Source organism: Vicugna pacos, chromosome 19 (genome assembly GCF_048564905.1).
Source record: "Vicugna pacos chromosome 19, VicPac4, whole genome shotgun sequence".
Taxonomy (NCBI): domain Eukaryota; kingdom Metazoa; phylum Chordata; class Mammalia; order Artiodactyla; family Camelidae; genus Vicugna; species Vicugna pacos.
In genome coordinates this window covers 7,496,754-7,519,353 of record NC_133005.1, presented here as the reverse complement: position 1 = coordinate 7,519,353, position 22,600 = coordinate 7,496,754, and the positions used below count along the sequence as shown (strand labels likewise).

General features: G+C 35.9%; 1 protein-coding gene across 3 annotated transcripts in view; it reads left to right on the top strand.

Annotated features, from left to right (window-relative positions):
- Nucleotides 1-22,600, top strand: part of MACROD2 (mono-ADP ribosylhydrolase 2) — a 1,889,921-nt gene that overhangs the window by 445,996 nt on the left and 1,421,325 nt on the right. The gene's annotated exons all lie outside the window — the stretch shown is intronic.

Sequence of the window (22,600 nt, the reverse complement as noted above, 5' to 3'; positions counted from 1 at the left end):
TCACTGTCTTATGGCACCTTTGGATTGCTATCCAGATGCATATACTTTGTGTATTTGAGGTTTAGTCTTAGAACATACTGCATTTTAAATACATGTTTACTTATCTGTAATAAGCATATTTTACATGCAGAAAGTCATGTGATATTGTACTTTTGGAATATATAATTTAAAAAAAAAACACCTTTACAGCCAGTCTAAAATTATGCCAAGATGCGGAATTAGAAAGGAAAATCAGAATTAAAGAGCTACTTCCTCGATTCCTTTCAGATCATCATGTACTGGACTGAAACATAATTTACAGTCTCTTACTTTGTATACTGTCTTTCCTTTTCATTGTCACAATAATTAACATAAGACTGGAATCTGCGGATAGAACCCAACCAGGACATAGTTTATGGAATTTGCTCCCCCATTTAGTCTGTCAAAACTCCTGATGCTAAAGCCTGAGGCAGAATGTTAGACATTTAAAATGACATTTCTTGATGGAGTGGCAATTTAAGGTTGGCTTTTTATACACATAAATTTGTAGGACTTCTTTTAAAATTGTATATATATATAAAATGTATAAGTGTGTGTGTGTGTGTGTGTGTGTGTATTTGTTTTAATACTGTAATTCTAAACCTTATCCTTGAGGTGATTCTGTAGCAAGTTAATTTTAATAGCACAGGGAAATATATACGTGATCTTATGGTAGCTCACAGAGAAAACAATGTGACGATGGATATATATATGTTCATGTATAACTGAAAAATTGTGCTCTACACTGGAATTTGACACAATGTTGTAAAATGATTATAACTCAATAAAAAAAAGTTAAAAAAATATAAAATCTCTAAGTATAAGCAACTGCCACTGAGTAAACACTCAGCCTGAGATGGAATGAACGGAAAACCACTTTTCCAGAGTGAGAACACAGCATGTAATACACCCTTCTCCACTTCCAAAGGCTTCTTGCTCTCCTTGTGCCCTTAAACAGGGCTTAGACTTGAACCAGGTGAAGTACCAGAGGTACTTCAAAAGCAGTGACATCGTGAAAGCACTTGGCTTCACACAATAGATGCCCTCCGTGTATCTCCACTCACCCATCACCTGCTTCTACATACATGCACACATGTGAGCACATGTCCATTCATTCATTCATTCATTCATTCAACAAGTACTAATTTAGAAACCACTGTGTGTCAGTACTGATTACTGATTTGGCAATAAACACTGCTCTTTCCCTTTGACCAGTCATGGTCCGTGTTTGGCTGAATTTTCTGAGCAATTATAATTCCCTGTGTTCTCTCAGGTGTTCCAAGGATTTTCCTTTAATGGATCTTTTGAATTAAAATGATATGACTTTAATATCAATAGAGTGGGCGTCCAGTGTCAGATTCCTTCTTTAAAAAGCAGAACAGATATCCTGAAAAGCAGTTTTTTTGCAAAAAAATCTGAGTTTCTAACAATAGGTTTAAAAGTCTTTTTCAGTGTGTTTCTTAAAAATCCACAAGCATTGTGGAGCACCCTCTCACCCTCCCTCCACATACAGAACAGAATCCCCTCCATGATTCCATGTTTCACTCTTGTTAAACCTTGAGATTTAGCTGGGCCTGAGGCATTAGAGGGATCGGGGATAGTGGTCCACAGTGAGGAGTCAAGTCCAGTTAAAGCAAGCAGGGTGCTGGGGGTTGCCCCTCACGAGAGTTAGTCAAGTGTGTCCGGCAGTGAGTTAGCCAGCTGCTCTGTGCTCAGTAGGTGAGGGGGTCCCAGCCATGGGCCCAGGGAGTAGCTGAAGTCTCTGAGTCCTGGGAGAGAGCAGCTTGGCCAACAAATTTAGGAGCCCTGGCATTCTTGGTCAGGTGGGGACCCAGTCTGAGTACAGTTTCAGGAAGAGATGTGATGCTATACCATGGAAAATAAGACTTGAATTCTGACTGCCTCTGGTAGGATTGAGCCTGGATACAACAGGTGGTTAAACCTGCTGGGAGAGAGCAAGAGACCCAGGTATGAGGAAGGATGGGGGATGGGGATGCAGGGACCAGGAGCCAGGACAGATCTGACCACATCCAGTTACATACTGGACCAACCTGCCTTTGTCCTCCCTCCCTTCATCCCTCCCTTCATCCCTCCCTTCCTCCTCCCCTCCTTCCCTCTTCCTTTTTCCCTTCTTTCCTTTTTCTCTTTCTCAGTCAACAGCATGTAGTGATTACCTATTGTATACTAACTAGTCTTGACACTGAGGTAACAAAGAGTCTTACAACAAAGTACAGTCAGAGGTACAAGTATTTATTTATGCATCAGTATCTTAAGAACTAGAAATGCTATTAATCCAGGAAAAATGGAGCAGAAATGATGACATCAACTTTTGGAGCAGTCGGGGAAGGCTTCCTGCAAGAGGTGACACTGAAACAATCTTGAAGGATGAATATCATTTTCCAGGAGAGGAAGGAAATGACTCACTTGGTTGTATTTTTCACTGTTGGATGTTGATGTATTTTATAGATGTATCTCACTCTATTTCAGTTGTCCTGTTCTACAGTCATGGTATGAAGACCTTGGTTAAACAGTTTCCTCTGACCATTCAGGCATGCCACTTAAAATGGAGTGGACAGTGTTAGAACTGAAGAGAGGAACTCTGGTACTGGGGGTTCTGGGGACGTTGGCAGCAAAACTCCATCCCAGCAACCCTCCCTGCCTTGCCTTCTCTGACTACCTCACCTGCATCTCAGTTTAGGGACAGACTCTGCAGCTGCCCACACTAGTTGGATTTCTAGGATATGTTTTCCTCATTCCACATGAACTTGTCTAGTTCTGCTCTTAGACGTTTGACCTAGTCCTGATTGCCCTCATCTTGTCTGCCATTTGTCAGTAAGCCTTTTAGATTCTTCGTGGGGGAGGAAGGAAAGTGTGTAAAACCCAGGGCATGCCTCTGCTTGAACTCTTCCTTTGTATTGGCCGTTCCAAGGACATGCCTTATTTATTCCACCTGTAATGTTTGTAACCTCTCAATTTTAAAGCTAATTTAAAAAGTATTCATCATATTAAGTGCACACCTACTTCCCCTTCTGAGTGAAACTGTCCTATCTAAAAACCCTGTCCAAGGGGCAGTCTTGTGCAGATTAAATGCCTCTTTTCATTCTGGCCAAGCTGATTAAAACTAGAAAGATACATTCCCCAGTTAGAGCATAAACTTCTTGAAAAAAAGAGGCTTTCTTACTCATTTTTATGGCCTTGGTAGCTTCTCCCAAATGTAGCATGTATTCCATTTTAATTTTGTGATAGTACTATCTTTCATCTTGGATTCTTAACATGTTTAGACGTTTCAGTTTTGACCAGTTTGCTCTAGAAACATATCTTTATCTTTAGATGATCTCTGAATGAAAAGACAGAACTTTAAAAAATACTTATAGCCGGCACCCTGAGGCTCATATGCATATTTCTGCAGTAAATTTATTGCCTTTTATTTTTAAAACAGTTTACATAGCTAGGATAGCATAATTTTCTTTAAATACCAAGATTATATTTTTTCTAATTCTGGAGGATAAAGAGAACAATATAATTTTATAGATGTGGAAATGAAATGTAGAAAATTAGTGTTATATGGAAAAAGGGAAAGGCCATTGTCTCATTCATGTTTTGTTATATTGCAGGCATTTAACCAGTTTATATCTTTCAATCAGAAATATTATTGTCATTATTGATTTTTCTTGTTCAAACCTATTGGCAAAACTTTAAAGTGCTAATGTGCCAGTTAATAAGATTTAATACTCATTGAAAAATAGAATCAAGGATGTGACTTAGGAGAAGTTTTTACCTAGATTGGCTTAGCTATTGAACTCTCTACGTCATGCTTGAAAAGTGATAGGCGATGAGAATTATGGGCGGTACTCTCTTAATATGTTACTTGATTTAGGTTTTTCATTGAGAACTATGAATTGATTTTGTAATACCACTTGTAATTTAAAATATTAAGACATAAAATGGTAGGTTACTTAAGATTAAAAGTATAGGCATTGATGCTATAGCCTCTATTTTATGTTTTATTACAATAAATAATCACTTTTTAGATGCCTAATTTTGTGCACTATTAAAGATAATTGTTTTTTTCTCTCTGATATATGCTTCATTTCATTAGCTTGTGGGTGTTCCATAAAGCCTTTTTGTGATCAGTGTGTTCAACCTTTAAAAGAAAAATAGAGTAAAACCATTTTACTCCTAAGTTTTCATGACTGAAGTTCAAATTATTTTAAAATATTAATTGCACTTAAAAATTAAAATATTCATTATACTTTGTTGATTTAATTAATCTTTGTTGAATATTTCTTCATACAACTGAATAAAAACTTGGTATGTTCATTGTGATGGCTCTTTTGCCTGTTATTAATATAAATCATTGAGACTTAGAACATTTTGAAAAAAATTGTGATATCCTTGTAGAACAGATACCATGGAAAGTAGTTTTTCACACATGTATTATCAGGGGAGAGAAACCCAACCAGATTGAGGGAAGGACTTTAGATTTTAAAAATATGGTAGACCTAGGAAATCAGAAAACTTCTGTGCAACAAACTCACATAAGTTGTGGATAAAATATAGTAAAAATTAGTTAAAGTATATAAGTCAGCTTGCAAGAAAGAAATGATATCTTTGGGTGCCATAAATAAGAGACTACTGAAAAAGCAAAATGAACCAAAACTATAATATAAAATCCACACTATAGGTGCCTTATGGTCATGTAGATGGTGATGGGGCATTGGGGCACCAGGGACTATGGGGCTAGTTTCCATTTGGGGATTAGAAGTAGGACTGCATAAAGTCAGAGGTTAAAGCTTAGATCCTTACCTAAAGCCAAGATCCTCAAATTGTTATACTCCCAATCGAAGGGTGGACTTGAAAAAAAATTCCCTGCTGGCTTAAAAGAAACTACAGGGAAGACTCCCCTGAAAATTCAGCATCTTGAGCCTAAAACTTTATTGTGTTTAGTACTTTAATCTATACTACCATTGTGTCTGAGAATGCCAAAGACAATAAATTAACATAAAATTGGCCTAGGGGTTACTATTAGAGGCAAATTCACAATCACTCTGAAGGTAAGTGCCCAACACACAGGCCATGTGATACTTTCACAAAAGCAAAAGCCCTGTCAAAATGATCTCATTTTCAAAAATTACAAAACATATGAGGAACTTTACAGTGGAGAAGCACAACAAGCACTACTTTAGCCAGGTAATGAAAGTCACAACCAATATGATGAATCATGTTGACGGATGTACTTTTGATATGACATATTGAAAATGCCACCTTCCTTCTGTTGTTTTCCTCTCAAAATCTATAACTCCAATCTAATCATGAGTAAAATATTGACAAATTCCAATAGAGGAGCATTCAACAAAATACTTGATCAGTATACGAAGCTATCAAGGTATACTGATATTTTGATATCAACAAAAATAGGAAAATCTGAGAAACTCTCACAACTAAGAGGAGCCTAAGGAGACATGTCAGTTAATCATAATGTAGTATCCTGGATGATTTCCTGGAACAGAAGAAGACATTAGGTAAAACTAAGGAAATATGAATAAAATGTAAACCTTAGTTAATCATAATATATCAATATTGGTTCATGAATTGTAACAAATGTATCACACTCATTTAAGATGCCAATAATAGGCAAAGCTGGGTGTGAAGTACATGGGAATTCTCTGTCCTATCTTCTCAGTTTCTCCATAAGTAAGTCTAAAACTCTTCTAAAAGATAATCTATTATTTTTTTAAATGAATCATGCCAGAATGCACACTAAATATGCAAGAGTCACAGTGGAAGTCAGGGTTAGACTCCTAGGAATGTAAGGTAGCTAGACTGCATCCTAAAAGAGAATAGAAAAATACCAATAAATGTGCTTAACACAATTAAAAGTATAAAAATGAGAATCCAAACTCAAAAAGTGATTCAGTACCATGGTCAACAAAGTGTAGATATCAAAAAGAAACAAACAGTATGCTAGAAGTGAAAAATGTGGACTTGGAAATTAAAAACTCTAATAATAGATTTTATAACGTCATATTAGATATAACTGAAGAGAGAACTAGTGAGTTGGAGGACAGCACTATAGGAATTACCCAGAATGCATCACAGAGCTATAAATAGATGGTAAATATGAAAGGAAAGGATAGAGACAACACAGATAGAGGGAGAACATTCAACATACATGCTATGGGAGTTCCAGAAAGTAAAGTATTTTAAAAAGGGAATATTTGAAGAGAAGATAGTTGATAATTTTTCACAATTGTCAAAGAAACAAACTATCCCATTAAGGGTACATTATTGATTTCTAGTGAGGAAATGGAAACATTATAGTGAAGTTATAGAACATAAAATAGAAAAATAAAGATTTAAAAGACATCAGAGAGAAATTTGTTTCTGCAAAGAAACCACCATTAGGCCAACAGCTAAATTATAAGCAATGATAGATACTAAAAGGCAGTGAAGTGATATTTGAGGAAAATTAATGTCAACATGAAATTTTTTACCCACAAAAACTATTGTTCAATAGTGATGAAAAAATAAAGACATTTTCAAATAAACATTGAGAAAATTAATTATAGACCCTTACTGAAAGAGCTGCCAAAATGTAAACTTGAGTAAAAAGAATTTGAACTCAACCTCCCACCTCCCCCAAAAAATTGGTGTATCAATTCTGTTCTGTTACAATTTAAAGTTTTCAGATAGAAAATTTTAAACATGTACAAATGTAGGTAAAATAGTATAATGAATCCAATTTTCTCATCATGCAGCTTCATCAATTTTAAATTCATAGCCAATTTTGTTTCATCTATACCTCCATCCACTCACACCCCTAGATTATTTTGAAGCAAATCCAAGAATCATTTCATTCTATCTGTAAATATTTTGATATATACCTTTCAAAGGTAGAGAGTATATTTTTCTCTATTTTTATTTTAACATCATAAAAATATCACTTTTAAATATAAAAAGTCCTTAGTAATATCACATGTCGAATTAATGTTCATAGTATTCCTGTCAATTTATGGTTTAATTTTTGCAATATGTTTGCTTGAGTTGGGATACAAATAAGATTTATATACTGGCTGGTTGACATGGATTTTACTCTTTTAATGTATGAATTCCTCCTCTATATCTGATCTCACTATATTTCAAAATACAGTATTTCTATGTGTTTATGCTTTCAACTGGAAACTCATTTAAGTTCATTTTTTTCCATTTTGTTTTTGATTTGAGGGAATTGCATTATAAAATGTAGTTTTATAATTGGTAAATATTATTTCACACTACTTTTGTATTTTTGTTTCATAATTAACTTTCAGAAAAAATGTAAAGTTTAGGTAATTCTGTCAAGAAATATGTGGATGGGAAATCATGCTCAAGATAGGAAAAAGTAATTACAAAATAATTTTAAAAATTTAAAAAAGATGTGAGCCCTCTTTTCAGAATTGGAAATTTCCTTTAAAAAATTCTGGACTTCTGTAAGCTCTCCCACTGTGTTTGGCTAAGTAAATGGGACCTAAATGCTTAGAAGCATAGATCCATATCTAAAACCAAATAATTTTGAATTAGGAAGTACTTTACACAGCTGCCAAGACATTTCTCTATATCTACCTAATTATAGAGTAGATATAGTATCACTCTTGTATAGCTTATCTACTTGTATTAAAGGTAAAATCTTTTAAAAACTATACAAAAGAAAAGTTTACTGAGCTCCTGTTTCAAATATCTATCCCTTGTCCCCAAGGAGACTCTGAATGTGATCTGTAAGTGCACAGCAGGAAATCCAAGTCCAAGCAAACTACTGCAGGTCAAGTCTCTTGTGTTCCGTGATCACTAGATAGTACCCATTCAGTTGATGGGGAAGAATGGTTTTCTTTACTATATCTGTTGTGGCTCCACTGTAATAAAAGGTGGGGCAATTTCTTTGAAAGCCACTTTTATAATCTTTTCAACTTTGGCTGTTTGGAGCTGCTTTCATTTAACTTTAAACTGGAGGTAAGCAATGGGGTATAGGGAGGAATAAACCTGGCCAGTTCTAAGTGGCAACAAATCCAGTCACAGACATTGTGGACCCTTGGTTCATTCAGAAAGGCCCATCCTTTTGCTTTACATGATTACTTATTGCTGCAGCTCTGTCTTTGGCCAAAAGTCATTATTTTTTGTAATGAGTCTAACACAAATTCATTATTTTGTGTTCTAGTTTTCCCCTTTGAAAAGACGGTTATAATGGTATGTAACTATTTGACAGAGGTGGGAGAACTAATTGCTCATTGTAAAGTGCTTTTCAAATACAAGGTGCTAGATAAATGGTTATTACCATAGTTGTCATTATTACTATCATTACAGTCTAAAACTGAAAGATGAAAGGTGCTGGACAATTGAAAGACATGGGGATGTTATATCCAAATAAAGAAGAGTAACCTGAATCGTTGGATAACAGAAATCCAAGTATCTGTGTGTGGTAGAGGAGAATTTCTTTTGTGGGAAGCTAATGTAAATAATTGTGCTTTAGTTAACCCCAAATAAGCCAAGCACTTTTACATGTAAATATAGATAGAAGATTATCCTAAAGTAGTTCATTTCATTCCATGTAATGGTGGTTGGAAGGAACCTTTCATTCAAGCATTTAAATTCTCAGAGTCAGAAATTATTATATCCTGGAATATGATACAGTCTAGCATCATGCAACTTTAGTAGGCCAGGAGCAAGTGAGGTAAGCTCATCCTTAGGGACATGTGCTAAGGCTATCTCTCAAAGCACAGGAGGAAGGACAAAGCATAGCAACATTTCCCTGTTCCAGCAGTTTTTCTGCACTGGGAAGAAGCTAAGGAATCCCACAGAACAGAACTGGTGGCCCATATACTGTGTATGTCCAGTAGGCAGCCAGGTCTGGAAGTGGAAGGAGTCTAGGAGGAATCCAACAGAAGCTTATCAGGCACACAAGAGATGGAGCATGGGGAGGTTGCTGTGACTTGGAGGGTGGCAGAGAAGACCCTGTATCCTTCCAGGGGCCCTGGTCCTAGATCTGCACGGCAGCAGCAGAGACCTGGGCAACAGTCTGGAGCCCAGGGGTCAGTGCTGGGGTTGGTTAGTATCCAGACTGCAGGTCTGAAAGGTGACCCAAGTCAAGCTCCAGCTCAGAGAATGTGGAAGCTGCTTAAGTACCTGGGTCTCCAAAACCAGCTTTGAGAACAGAGATGAACTGAACTTAAGTGTGAGTAACATCAGTGGACTCAACTGTGAACAGCTCAGGGGAGGAGGCAGGAGGACTGGGAAATTCACAATATTGGAGCTTTCTCTAGGAAAAATGAGCAAGAGGTGATGTGTCAGGAGTTTGTAGCTAAAACATTTCCTCTGCTTCTGCTGCAGGGTTATTTCTGGCCAAAACACAAAGACAAAACAAATGAGAACAAAAAATCAGCACTCCCTCCTCCCCAGTTTTCAGAAATAGGTTCAAGGGGCACAAAGCCTTCTGCTAAGCTAAATACCCACCATCATCTGCAACTTCCTCGACGCTGAGCACACTCAAGGCCTCAGACTCACAAATGTGGTAGATACTATGTCTATGCCTGCAGCGTCAGCTCTGTAGGACACACGCCACAAAGATACCTCTAAAGCTCCAAGTTTTATTTCTACTAAGATGGGGACAAACATAATTCACCAGTTGGATTTTGTAAAACCAGGAATAATTACAGCTCTGTTTGTCCTAAGCCCCTGATCTATTCATCAGATAAACTCCTGCTCATCCTTTAGATCCCCACATAAATAATCCTTCAGCAGACCCCTCTGCATGCCCCTGACTCATTGGGACTGTGTGTCTTCCTGCTGTGTCTCCATCAAAGTTAGTGTATTTTCTTAGGGAACTGTCTCTCTTCTCTGTAAAATTGTTGGTTCTATAATGGCATGTCTCTCTTGTTCATTTGCTGCATCCTTAGAACCCAGTGGAGGGTCTAAAATTGAGTAGGTACCTACCAACTGCCTGTTAGACAGAAGAACAGAGGAATGATAATGATAACCAACCTTCATGAGTTATTGGCTCTGTGCCACTGTCTTAAGGTTGGTACATGCATTATCTCTTTTAATCCTATCAGTAGTCCTAGGAGACGGGTACTGCTACTATTCTCACTTTAAAGATAAAAGATAAAAAATTCAGAGAGGTTATGATGACAAAACGTTGGCAGACTCAATATTTTAACTGAAAGTCTCTGACTCCACATCCACATCTTTTAACCACTGTACCATGAATTCATTAATTTCAATTAACCTGGAATTAATTATTGGAATAAGGACGTAGCCATAGATTTCTGTGTCTCCAAACTCTCTTTTTCTGATTTCTCTGAATAACAGATTTGATTCTTTGAGAATAAAATTCCCGTGTCTCATCCCTATATATAACACTCATTCTTTCTAAATGACTATTAACTCTCAGAGTTATTTTCTGGAAACAGAGGGATCAGTAATTTCTGGGCTTATCTGTCCTTCTGTCTGAGAATTGCCCCTCAGTTCAAGTGAGCTACAGTTTCTATTCTTTAAACCAAGGACTCTTCCTTATATTTCATCCTGAGCAAATAATATTTCCAATATTCAGAATTTGTGAGAATTTTGTCATATTTTTAAGTAAAAGAAATAAAACATTATAAAGTTGAAAACTCATTTTACTTCTCCTCCCAGTTTTATTTCTCCTCCACACAGAAACAATTATTAGGCACTTGATGTGCAACTTTCTGTTTATTTGTTATAGTTCTATATACATATGTATCTATAAACAATAGGTAATATTGCTTTGTTCTAAAACTTTACATAAGTATATTATATATTACAAGTATTCTAAAGTTTGCTTTTTCACTAAACATTGATTAGAGATCATTAATTACAAAGTGGGTTACTATAAGGATACTTTTGGTTGAAACACTAATGGCATTATGCCTTTAAAAGGCAGGTCCGTAAGTAATATAGCTTTTAGGACCATACATACAGGTTGCACAAAAATGCATCTTTATTATTCTGGTACAATCAAGTCTTTTAGTAAAGAGAGGTGGTAATAGTGGGAAGTATACAATTTTGGAAAGGCAACAGTACTAAATCTCAGCTCCCACAGTTTGAATGTAGCATGGTGGTACATCTGGATAACTTTCAGGTAGGCACTCTTAAATCCTGTCTAAGTAATTCTTGTACATATCAGGCAACACTAATTTTTGGCCTAAAAATAAAAAAAAAATCATGCTAGTTTTTGGATGCAATTTCAAAGGATATGTCACCACTTAATTAATCTTTTGTCAAAAAATACAAAATGATTTTGCTAAGACATCTAAAACACTCTTATATTTGACTGTTTTCCCTTGCAATAGACAATTCCAACAATTATTATTATTATAAAAATGCTCTGAATCAGTGATTCTAATCTTATTAGTGTGCATCAGAATTGCCTGAAGGGCTTGTTAAAGTACAGATTATTGAGCCCTCTATGCGGAGTTTCTGGTTCAGTAGGTCTAAGGTAGAGCCCAAGAATATCCATTTCTAACAAGTTCCCTGTTGATGCTGACATGCCAATCTGAGGACCCGACTTTGAGAATTTCTCCTGTAAAAAAAAGTGATTAAAGAGCAGACTTCAAGCTATAATAGAATGAAGAGGTTGATAAACCTTCTCAAACAAAACCAAACCAAACCATTAAGGCTGGACCAAAAGAAACCCACAGCCATCTCAGAACTCTGAAAATCAGACCGTGGAATACAACCACCTGAGAAGAATGTATGCCGCCAAAACTGTTGAACCTCAGGTGAGAATAGTGGAGATCTCAGCATTCTTGCTCTCATCCTCACCTTCCCAGTTTGGTTGGTGTGGAGATTCCTCCAGGAAGGAGCAGGCTATGCTGCTGTGGTCAAAAGAGACTTACTTGACTTGGGTGTGGATGATGATCATGCCAAGCAGAACTGTCAGTGGAAGTAAAGAAGGGTGAAGGGTCCAAGCCTGAGGTTGTGGTTTATTTGGGACAAACATATTTCTGAGGCCAAGGCTGAACACGTGCAGTGGAGACCAAGGGAACTCCAAGATTTTCATATATTCCTGGCCAACTTAAAGCTGTATCTATGTGCATAGGAGACACACATGGCCCAGAAGAATAGAAAAGCCAGAGAAGAGTTGAATATAGCCTGAGCTTTGATTATGCTCTCTTACCCACACAAAGACCTATCAGCAAAGAACAGAAGCCTAACTTGCTCAAAAGTGTTTGAGCAAAATGACTGTCCAATCACTGGCTGACAACCCAGCTACAATGAAACAGGGGCAACCTTAGCAAGATAGTATTGAAAATAAAAACAAGAATTTATAAACCTAAGCAAATATATCAGAGACTTCTCATCATGGGAAAGACATGTGTCACAGATTTAACCCAGGTATGTTCCTAACAAAATGAGAAAACAAAAAATCCTCCCAACAACCAAAACCTCCAGAGGAAAAAATACTCAGATTCCAGATCTGCTACAGTGTATCATCTGAAGTGTTTTTTTTTTAAAAAAATATGAAACATGCAAATAAAGAGGAACCTGTGACTGATTATCAAGAATAAAAAAAAAAAAAAACAGTCAAAAAGTAGAACGGTGGTTTCCAGGGGCCCAGAAAAAAGAGGAATTATTGTTTAATGGGTACAGAGTTTCAGTTTGGGAAGATGAAAACTTCTGGAGATTGATGATGGTGATGGTTGCATTATATGAACTGTGCACTTATAGACAATTAAATGATAAATATTATGTTAAGTATGTTTTACCACCACAACAAAAAAGCAGTTAATAGAAACTGTCACTGAATGTCCTCAGATGTTCAATTTATCACACAAAGAATTAGAAAGTGTTATACATATATTCAAGGAACTAAAGGGAATATGTTTAAATAATTAAAGGGAAGTATGAGAACAATGTATCAACAATAGAGATTCTAAATAACAAGATAGAAATTTTAGAATTCTGGATTTAAATTGTATAATAACTGATATAAAAAAAAGCTCTAAAATGGTCTACTAGCAGATTAAAGATATAAGAAGAAAGAACAGGTGAATCTGAAGATGCATCAATTAAAGTTATCCAATCTGAAGAACAGAGAGAAAAATGATTGAAGGAAAATGAACAAAGCCTTGTAGAGCTGTGGGACAAGACAAAGCATACCGATATATGTGTGATGGAGTCCTAGGAAGAGAATAGAGAAGAGGAAAAAATGGATATTTGAAGAAATAATGGCCCAAATCTCCTCAAATTTGATGAGAAACATAATCCAGACATCTAGGAAACCCCAAGAAACACTAATAAAATCAATACCAAAAGATCCACACAACAAAAAAGACCATCCATATGATCAGTGGCTAACTTATCTTGTGATATGATGGAAGTGGAAATAGTGGAATAACATATTCAAGGTACCGAAAGAAAAAAACAAAATCAAAAAAAAGAAAAAGAAAAAGAAAACTCATCCAGCCAACCAAGGACCCAATATCTACCAAAACTCCTTAAAAAAATAAAGGTGAAATGAAGTTATTTCCAGATACACAAAGACTGCAGACCTTTCTTATATGAAATTCTTAAAAGAAATACTAAAGTTCCTCAGATTGAAGGAAAAATACACCAGATGATAGTATGAAGCCACAAAAAAACGAAAACACCAGAAATGATAAATATGTAGGTTGATACAAAAGAGTCTATACATTTTCCCCAATTTCTTCTGTTAACTTGTTTCAAGATATAACTTGGTTTCTAGCATACATAAATTAGCTGTATCTGACAACAGTAGCACAAACAAAAAAGTATGGAATGAAGATGTATTACAGCAAAATGTATACATTTTATCAAAATTAAGTTAATATTGGTCTGAAGTAGATTATGATAAATTAATTCCCATATTGTAATCCCTAAAGTAAACAGGAGGGAAATAATTTTTAAAAAGAAGGTTAAAAAATCAACAGCAGAGTTAAAACAGTAAACTAAAAATATCTATTAAATGCAAAAAAAGGAGGAACAATGGAAAGACAGGAACCATATAGGAAACAAATAAGCAAATGGCATATGTAAATCTAATCATATCAAAAATTCCATTAAATGTGTACATTTTGAATGTCCTAGTCAAAGGCAGAGATTATCAGATTGCATAAAAATAGCAAGACCAACTATGTTTTCTATGGGAGACACATGATATATTCAAAGATATAAATATGTTGAAAGTCAAAGGATGGAGAAAGAGAGACAGTAACCATGAGAAAGTTGTAGTTGCTATCAGGCAACGTAGTCTTAGTGGACACAAATATTACTAAGACAAAGAGATATAATTTATCATGTTGAAAGGGTCAATACATCAGGAAGAGATAATAATTATAAATCCATATACATCTAATAACAAAGCCTCAAAATGCATGAAGCAAAATCTGGCATAATTGAAAGGAGAAATGATATATTCAATAATAATAATTAGAGATTTTCATACCCTATTCTAAACAATTGAATGAACAAGGAGACATAAAATTAGAAAATTGAAACAATACTATCAACCAGTTCACCCTAACTAATGTATATACAGTGTTCCACTCAATGACTGCAGAATATACATTTTTCTCAAGAACATTTTCTAGCATAAACCATATGCTCGACGAATCAAGAAAAATAGGAGACACAAATTACCAGTGAAAGAAGGGCCATCCTTACTAATTCTAAAGAAATTAAAAGTATTACAAGGGAATATTATGGATAATCTATGCCAAAATATTAGTCAACTTAGATAAACTGGACAAATTTCTAGAAATATAAATTACCAAACATGACTCAAGAAGAACTATAAAGCCTGAAGACCTATGACATGTAAAGGAATTTAATTGCTAATAAGATCTTTCTATGAGGGACATCACCAAAAAAAAAAAAAATGGCAGAGTAAAGAATTCCAAAATCTCCTTCTCTCTAGTAAAGCAATGACTAAGCTGGCAAAAATTGTCAGAATCAAATTTTTCAGCTCTCTCAAAATCTAACAACAACAAAAAACTTACAACAACCTGGGGAACAATTTAAAGAAAAGAAAATATCTGAAATTTGGCAAGAAATCATTGTTGGATTTTAACTTGCCCCCCTACCATCCCTCACTTCTCAGGACAGCAGTGGCCATGAAGACAGTGGCCCATGTTCCTGGTGCAGCTTGCTGATGCCAGAGGTATAGACCTTGTTCTCAGGGAGTTATGGTTGTGTGCACTGATGGGTTTGTTGCCTCCCAGGGTCAGCTGAATGCCTTGTCTTTGTTTCACCTCAGAGCTTCCCCAGCCTCCTAGACAGCATTTATTGAAAGTATCTAAAGGCAAATATGCTAGCTGCAGTCACCGAAGACAAGGGATTAGAGATCATACAAGTATCAGACAGATCCAAAAATCTGGGAAGGAAGGAGCTGAGGAAGGAGATACACTGGGAAACAAATGCTTTGAAAGGCTTACATACCAGAGAATCTAGAAGGCCATGCAGATGCCCAGGGCTGGATGTATGCTCATGAAAGACCTGAAAAGATTGTTGGCTTTCACCTGTGGATCAACTTTAGGCTCAGTGGAGGGAGGAAGTGAAGGTAAGGCAACATTGTAAACTGACTATACTTCAAAAAAAAAAAGTTTGTAAATACCCTGAATAAGTGTTGAAGAATTGTCCCCAAATGGGCCAATCTGCAAAGATAGGAGAGCACTTTTCCCTTCCCTTCCCTTCCCTTCCCTTCCCTTCCCTTCCCTTCCCTTCCCTTCCCTTCCCTTCCCTTCCCTTCCCTTCCCTTTCCTTTCCTTTCCTTTCCTTTCCATTTCTTTAATTTTTGGCTCCAGATATTTAAGGAAATTTCTATCAAATCACTAGTCAACAGAGCAGAGACCGCAGTGGCCATACATGACAGAAAACACAGTCTTCACACAAATCACTTAGGAAAGTTGCTAAACAACCAAATAACTACAAGTCATGACAGTAGCAAAGCCAGGGAGGTGGAGAGAATCCTGTGTGTGTCTTATGTCTTTCTTATATCATTATAATATTGAAATTGTTCACCTTCAACAAAATATGATGAGGTGTGCACCTCTATGCTCCAGGTACTGGCCTAGGCACCAGCAGTATATCGATGAATAAATCAGACACAAATCCCTGTCCTCAGAAGTTGACATTATATTAAATAAATATTTTTATTCATTAAGATGTTATTTTTCAACATTTTATTATGATAACTTTGAAACACAAAGAACTGAGACAGCACAGTGAACTCATATGTGTCTGCCTCCCAACCTACCACTGATGCGTGACTCCACTTCTCCTATCCCGTCTCTCTCCATGTGGCCATCTATCTATGAATCAATCCATTTTTTCTTATAGCATTATAATTAAGAAAAGAAAAGAGAAACAACTTAAATGTTCAATAGTAGAGGATTAGTTAAATAAATCCATGTGCTTCCACTCAATGGAATTAAATGCAACCATTCAAATTTATAATTTTCAGATGGAAAATCCTGTGTCTAGTGATCAAGAAAATAACAGAATATGAAACTACTCACTGTGCCTTGTAATTTCAATGTATAAAAGAAATTATACAAGTAGAAAGGGCTGTAAATGGATATGGAAAAATAAAAGACAGTTGGTCTGTTATGGTAGTGGAATTTTTATAACTAGTTTTGTCCTTCCCTTTGTTTTTTATTAAAGTTAGTGCATTGTTTATTCATTACATATATTTACATATTTAAAATTAGAACAATGCAGCCACTAACTGTAATGTATATTTAAAATTGTTTAGCAGGGCAAAAGTAAATTGTGTAATATGAAGGTGAATAAAATGGGGTTCCTGTCCATTAGAAGCTTACAGTATGTTAGAGACTAGGTGTCCATAGAAGAACCACTGTGTGATGATGAATAATTAGGCAGCATGTATTATGAGTGTTTAAAAGGTTGGGTTCTGAACTCAGACTGCCTATGTTTACTGCCAGGCTTCATTTCGTACTACTTGTTTCTGATATTGGGCAATTTATTTAATTTTTCTTTGCCTCAATTCCTCATTTCTAATGAGGTTAAATGTACTTTCTACCTCTTAGATTTATCTGAGGGTTAAGTGAGTCTGTACAAGTTAAATATTTAAAATAATCTCTGGTACGTGATAAATACTAAAAAATAATGGCTATTATCACTATTTGATGTTGACATGTTGTTTTTAAGATTCTGCAATAAGTCAGATACCTCTTGTTCAACTTCTATAAATTGTGTATTTATACATATTTTAATCCATATGCTCTAATACAAAAGTAAAGTAACATAATTATGTTTAGATATTTTAGACATTAAAACTGTTAGTTTTGCTTCAACCTGGTGCATTTAAATTCCCTTCTGAAATTCTTTATTGGCAAAAGAGCTATTTAGAGATGTGAAGAAAAATCTGTTTCTAACTTAAAAGTTGCTGAAGATCATTTTAGGGTACAGATTGATTGCCTGAGAAAGCCTTATGCTTTCTAGTATCTGAGCAGTGGTGATCAAGCTTTCTAGATTAATGGTAGCCTTTTCAAGTTGCTCAGGGATGGCATTTGATCAAGATATGTGACTGAATTAAAAGCAGTTTCTGTTTAGTGCTAAGCTTAATGTCACTGGAAAACCATATTGAAAAGAAAAATGTCTTTTGGGTGTTCAGAATATATTGTGTAATTCTTTGATAAAAAATATAAATTTTTGTGATTAATTAAGGGAGAAACACATGAAAATTTAGATGCTTAGCTCACAAATCACCAAACTGAAAATGATAGCACTTACTTCTTTTTGTGTTTTACCTTCTTTCCATAAGGGATTTGAGATGGAAAAGTTGCCAGTTTTTAATTCTCCTCTCTTTGAATACTTTCATGTCATTAAGTGGGAATAATTTGGATCACATACAAGATTAGGATGGAAATGATGGAATGATGGAATGACTTTGGAGCAAGTTTTATCCTGTCTCAGGAGAACTCATAATAGAATTGCATTTATGGAAGAAGATGCAGAAGGAGGAGTGAAAAATGGAATAACCTCTTTATCGTCACCTGACTCTCCAGTCTGGATCACAGTTTTTATTTTCAGGAGGGCAACAAAGAACTTCCGTCTCGTTTCCCTATTCACACGTAAAGTCCTCTTAAAGGAAAGTTTTTCTTTTCACAAAATGGAACTTAAGTTTTAGGAATTTTGTTCCATGTACTGTGTGTTATTTTTATTTGAGTTTCATAGAGAGACTCTGAAGCTGAAGAAGTGAGCTTTTAATAACCTGGTGTTACACAACAAGTATTGAGAACAGGTGGATGCAGAGTGGGCATGGTGCAATGAGACTTGGAGGGTGGTTTCAGAACTGCAGGTTGGTAAGCATTCCTTGGTAAGTCAGAAGACAGTTTAAGATTACCTACATGATTGTTCTGTTCCTTGCCATCCTTTGAGATGTTCGGCATGACAGAATGAAGGAATGCCAAATTTTAACTGTTAGTGACCTGCTTTTCCTTAGAGCTGATGCCTTTGTCCATCTAGGAAGACTGGATAGTGATGAAGATGAAGACAAGAGCTGACAGGAGTGAAGCTGAAGATAGATTAGAGTTATTTTTTGAGTAAGACAAATTGTATATATAAATATTATTTAATTATATATTTAAATATAAACATATGTGTGTGATATATACCTACATACACATACACATACACAATTTTGGAAAAAGTTCATTCCCAGTCCAGCTAATATCAATGGTCATTTTGGATTTTTTTTATCCTGAAAATGGCTTTAGATGCTTTCATTAGAGATAATCTGAAATATTCTGTAATATATTTTGCCTTATAATAATTAATTTATTAACTTCAAACCACACTTGGAATATTTAAACATAAAGTCTGTTGAGTTTGGTTTATGAAAAAGCACAACTCCAATAGCTCTCCAACTTTTTTTAAAATTTTACAATGTAAAAATCTCCACATAAATTATAAAATTATAAATCTCCACAATGCTGACTGACATTGAAGAAAAAGCTGTATATATTCATGCATATTTGACTTTTTAAAAACATTTTTTATTGAGTTATAGTCATTTTACAATGTTCTGTCAAATTCCAGTGTAGAGCACAATTTTTCAGTTATACATAAACATACATATATTCATTGTCACATTTTTTTTCACTGTGAGCTACCGTAAGATCTTGTATATATTTCCCTGTGCTATACAGTATAATCTTATCTATTCTACATTTTGAAATCCCAGTCTATCCCTTCCCACCCCCACCCCCTTGGCAACCACAAGTTTGTATTCTATGTCTATGAGTCTATTTCTGTTTTGTATTTATTAATTTTTTTAAGATTCCACATATGAGTAATGTCATACGGTATTTTCCTTTCTCTTTCTGGCTTACTTCACTTAGAATGACATTCTCCAGGAGCATCCATGTTGCTGCAAATGGTGTTATGTTGTCGTTTTTATGGCTGAATAGTATTCCATTGTATAAATACACCACCTCTTCTTTATCCAGTCATCTGTTGATGGACATTTAGGCTGTTTCCATGTCTTGGCTATTGTAAATAGTGCTGCTAGAACATTGGGGTGCAGGTATCATTTTGATGTAGGGTTCCTTCTGGATATATGCCCAGGAATGGGATTCCTGGGTCATATGGTAAGTCTATTCCTAATCTTTTGAGGAATCTCCATACTATTTTCCACAGTGGCTGCACCAAACTGCATTCCCACCAGCAGTGTAGGAGGGTTCCCTTTTCTCCACAGCCTCTCCAGCATTTGTCATTTGTGGATTTTTGAATGATGGCCATTCTGACTGGTGTGAGGTGATACCTCATTGTAGTTTTGATTTGCATTTCTCTGATAATTAGTGATACTGAGCATTTTTTCATGTGCCTGTTGATCATTTATATTTCTTCCTTGGAGAATTGCTTGTTTAGGTCTTCTGCCCATTTTTGAATTGGGTTTTTTTTTTTTCTTATTATGTTGTGTGAGCTGCTTATATATTCTGGAGATCAAGCCTTTGTTGTTTTCATCATTTGCAAAAATTTTCTCCCATTCCATAGATGGTTGTTTTGTTTTACTTACGGTCTCCTTTGCTGTGCAGAAGCCTGTAAGTTTAATTAGGTCCCATTTGTTTATTCTTGCTTTTATTTCTATTGCTTGGGTAGACTGCCCTAGGAGAACATTTTTGAGGTGTATGTGAGATAATGTTTTGTCTATGTTTTCTTCTAGAAGGTTTATTGTATCTTGTTTTATGTTTAAGTCTTTGATCCATTTTGAGTTTATTTTTGTGTATGTTGTAATCATCTTTTCTAGGGCATAGTACTTTACCAGTCATGTGGTACAATAGCATTTCATTCTGTGCAGAGCCCTCCATGAAACTTTTACCTGAACTTGCTTGATAGTTCTGTACTACACAATTCAATAGAAAGTTAATTTCTTTCAGTCTATTTACGATATACAGTCCAGAGGGGGAAAATGAGGATTTCAGTTGGATTTGAAATGAGATGGAGAGTTAATGAGACAGAGAGATACAGAAAGTCTGTTCTAACTGATAGGAATTTCCAGGGAAGTCAAGAGTAGGGTAGATTACCATCGACAGATGACTGGATAAAGAAGTTGTGGTATATTTATACAATGGAATACTACTCAGCCATAAAAAATGAAATAATGCCATTTGCAGTAACATGGACGGACCTGGAGATTGTCATACTAAGTGAAGTAAGTCAGACGGAGAAATAAAAGTACCATATGATATCACTTATATGTGGAATCTATTTTAAAAAATGACACAAACAAACTTATTTACAAAACAGAAATAGACTCACAGACATGGAAAACTTGTGATTACCAGGGAGAAAGAGAGTGGGGGGATAGATTGAGAATTTGTAATTTTCAGATACTAACTACTGTATGTAAAATACATAAACAACAAGGCTCTACCATATAGCACAGGGAACTATATTCAACACCTTGTAATAGCCTATAATGATAAAGAATATGAAAAGGAGTATATATATATGTACAACTGGTATACACTGTGCTGTACACTAGAAATTAACACAGCATTGTAAACTGACTATACTCAATTGAAAAAAGTAGGGTAGCTTCAAGAGGGAAAGATGAATTTAAAATATAGAGGCAGAGGGAAGGGTATCTGTGGAGGTCAGTCATCTGCGATATTAGCTAGAGCAAACAGGCAGATTTTCTTTTCCAATAAGAGGATATATTTAAAGAAAAATTAAATGAAGGGGGAAACTTGGGAGTGACTTGTAGAAATCACATAACAAGTGACTTGTCTTTGGTTTCCCAGTGTGTGAGGAAACATTCCACATGTGTCATCGATGAGAAAGAGCACTGAATTCTGAGTCAGGGAGTTCCCACTGGAAGGGAGTAAGAAGCTACTGGCGTGTGGATAACCATGTGGCTGGGTGACGGCTGGCGGTGGAGGGACCTGTGGAGTGTAGGAGGCATTGGGGCCACGAATGAATGAAAGAAATACTGATTAAAGTAGAAGACTACAGTCAGCCAAGAAGAAGTCTCACTGCTTTCTCATTTGGACATCAGTGGAGGCCTTGCTGCCCAAAAGCTAGGAAGTAGCTCAGAAGTGATGCTTCCTGGTGGGTAATGCAGTGGGCAGGGAGGAATTCCAGTCACCGCGTCTGCTCTTGCCTCTTTCATAAGGTACCTGTCTTCGACCTTGTAGGCATTTCTCTTACCTGGGACCCAGTTTGTCCTTTCATGCCTCACATTATATAGTAGCCCGAGGTGAAAGTTCAAAGCTGAAAAAGATCATCTTTGAGGGGGGAAAAAACCTTTCCTACTTCATGTTGACTGTAAGATTTTTTTCTGTCTTATTTCATAGCAAAACTATTCACATATCCAGAGCCATGAGTTGTTGTACCATCCACATACCTGACATCATGTGCAAACAGCAGTGGTTGATGGAATTTCACCCAAGGTCTGAGTGTGCCCAGGGAGGCTTCTCAGGCTCCAAATGCCTGCTTTTATCTTCTACATCGAGAAGCCCATTCAAACCTTTAGGGCTCTGCCAACTTGGCAAGAAGAGTTGGCAAACTTCCTTTGCTGGGTTTCTTTTAGTTTGAAGGTTTTGAAGTGGGTCTGGGTCTGGGGAGTGAGGCTGTGATAAATGCTGCGTGGAGTCCTTGTGAGGTCTCTTGTTTGTTGACTGTAAGCTTTTCATCATTTGACATGAAGGAGAAGCAGCGTTCCTTTGCAAGAGTTTCCCTTTTTTTCTGTTTCTTTAAAGTCATCTTAGAGACTTTTCAGTTGCCTTATGAAACAAAATCATAAATTCTCTGAGCAAATGCCTGTTTTGACAGAGTACTTAAGATGCATGGCAGAAGTTTAAACAGGTCCTAATTGCTAGGATTTAAATACTGTATATAGTAATTAGTTATGTTGCTGAAAAAAAAAACCAAAACTAAACTAAAACACCCTTTGCAGTTTTTTTCTTTTTAACTCTTGCAAGTTTTTCTCCCAATTCATGAGTTAAGACAAATTAGGTGAGGGAAATATAATTGTGTTAAATCTCCTAAGTGCTTGACACACTGGAGGTAAATTTTAAAGTTTAAGATAAGTCTACAAATTGTAGGT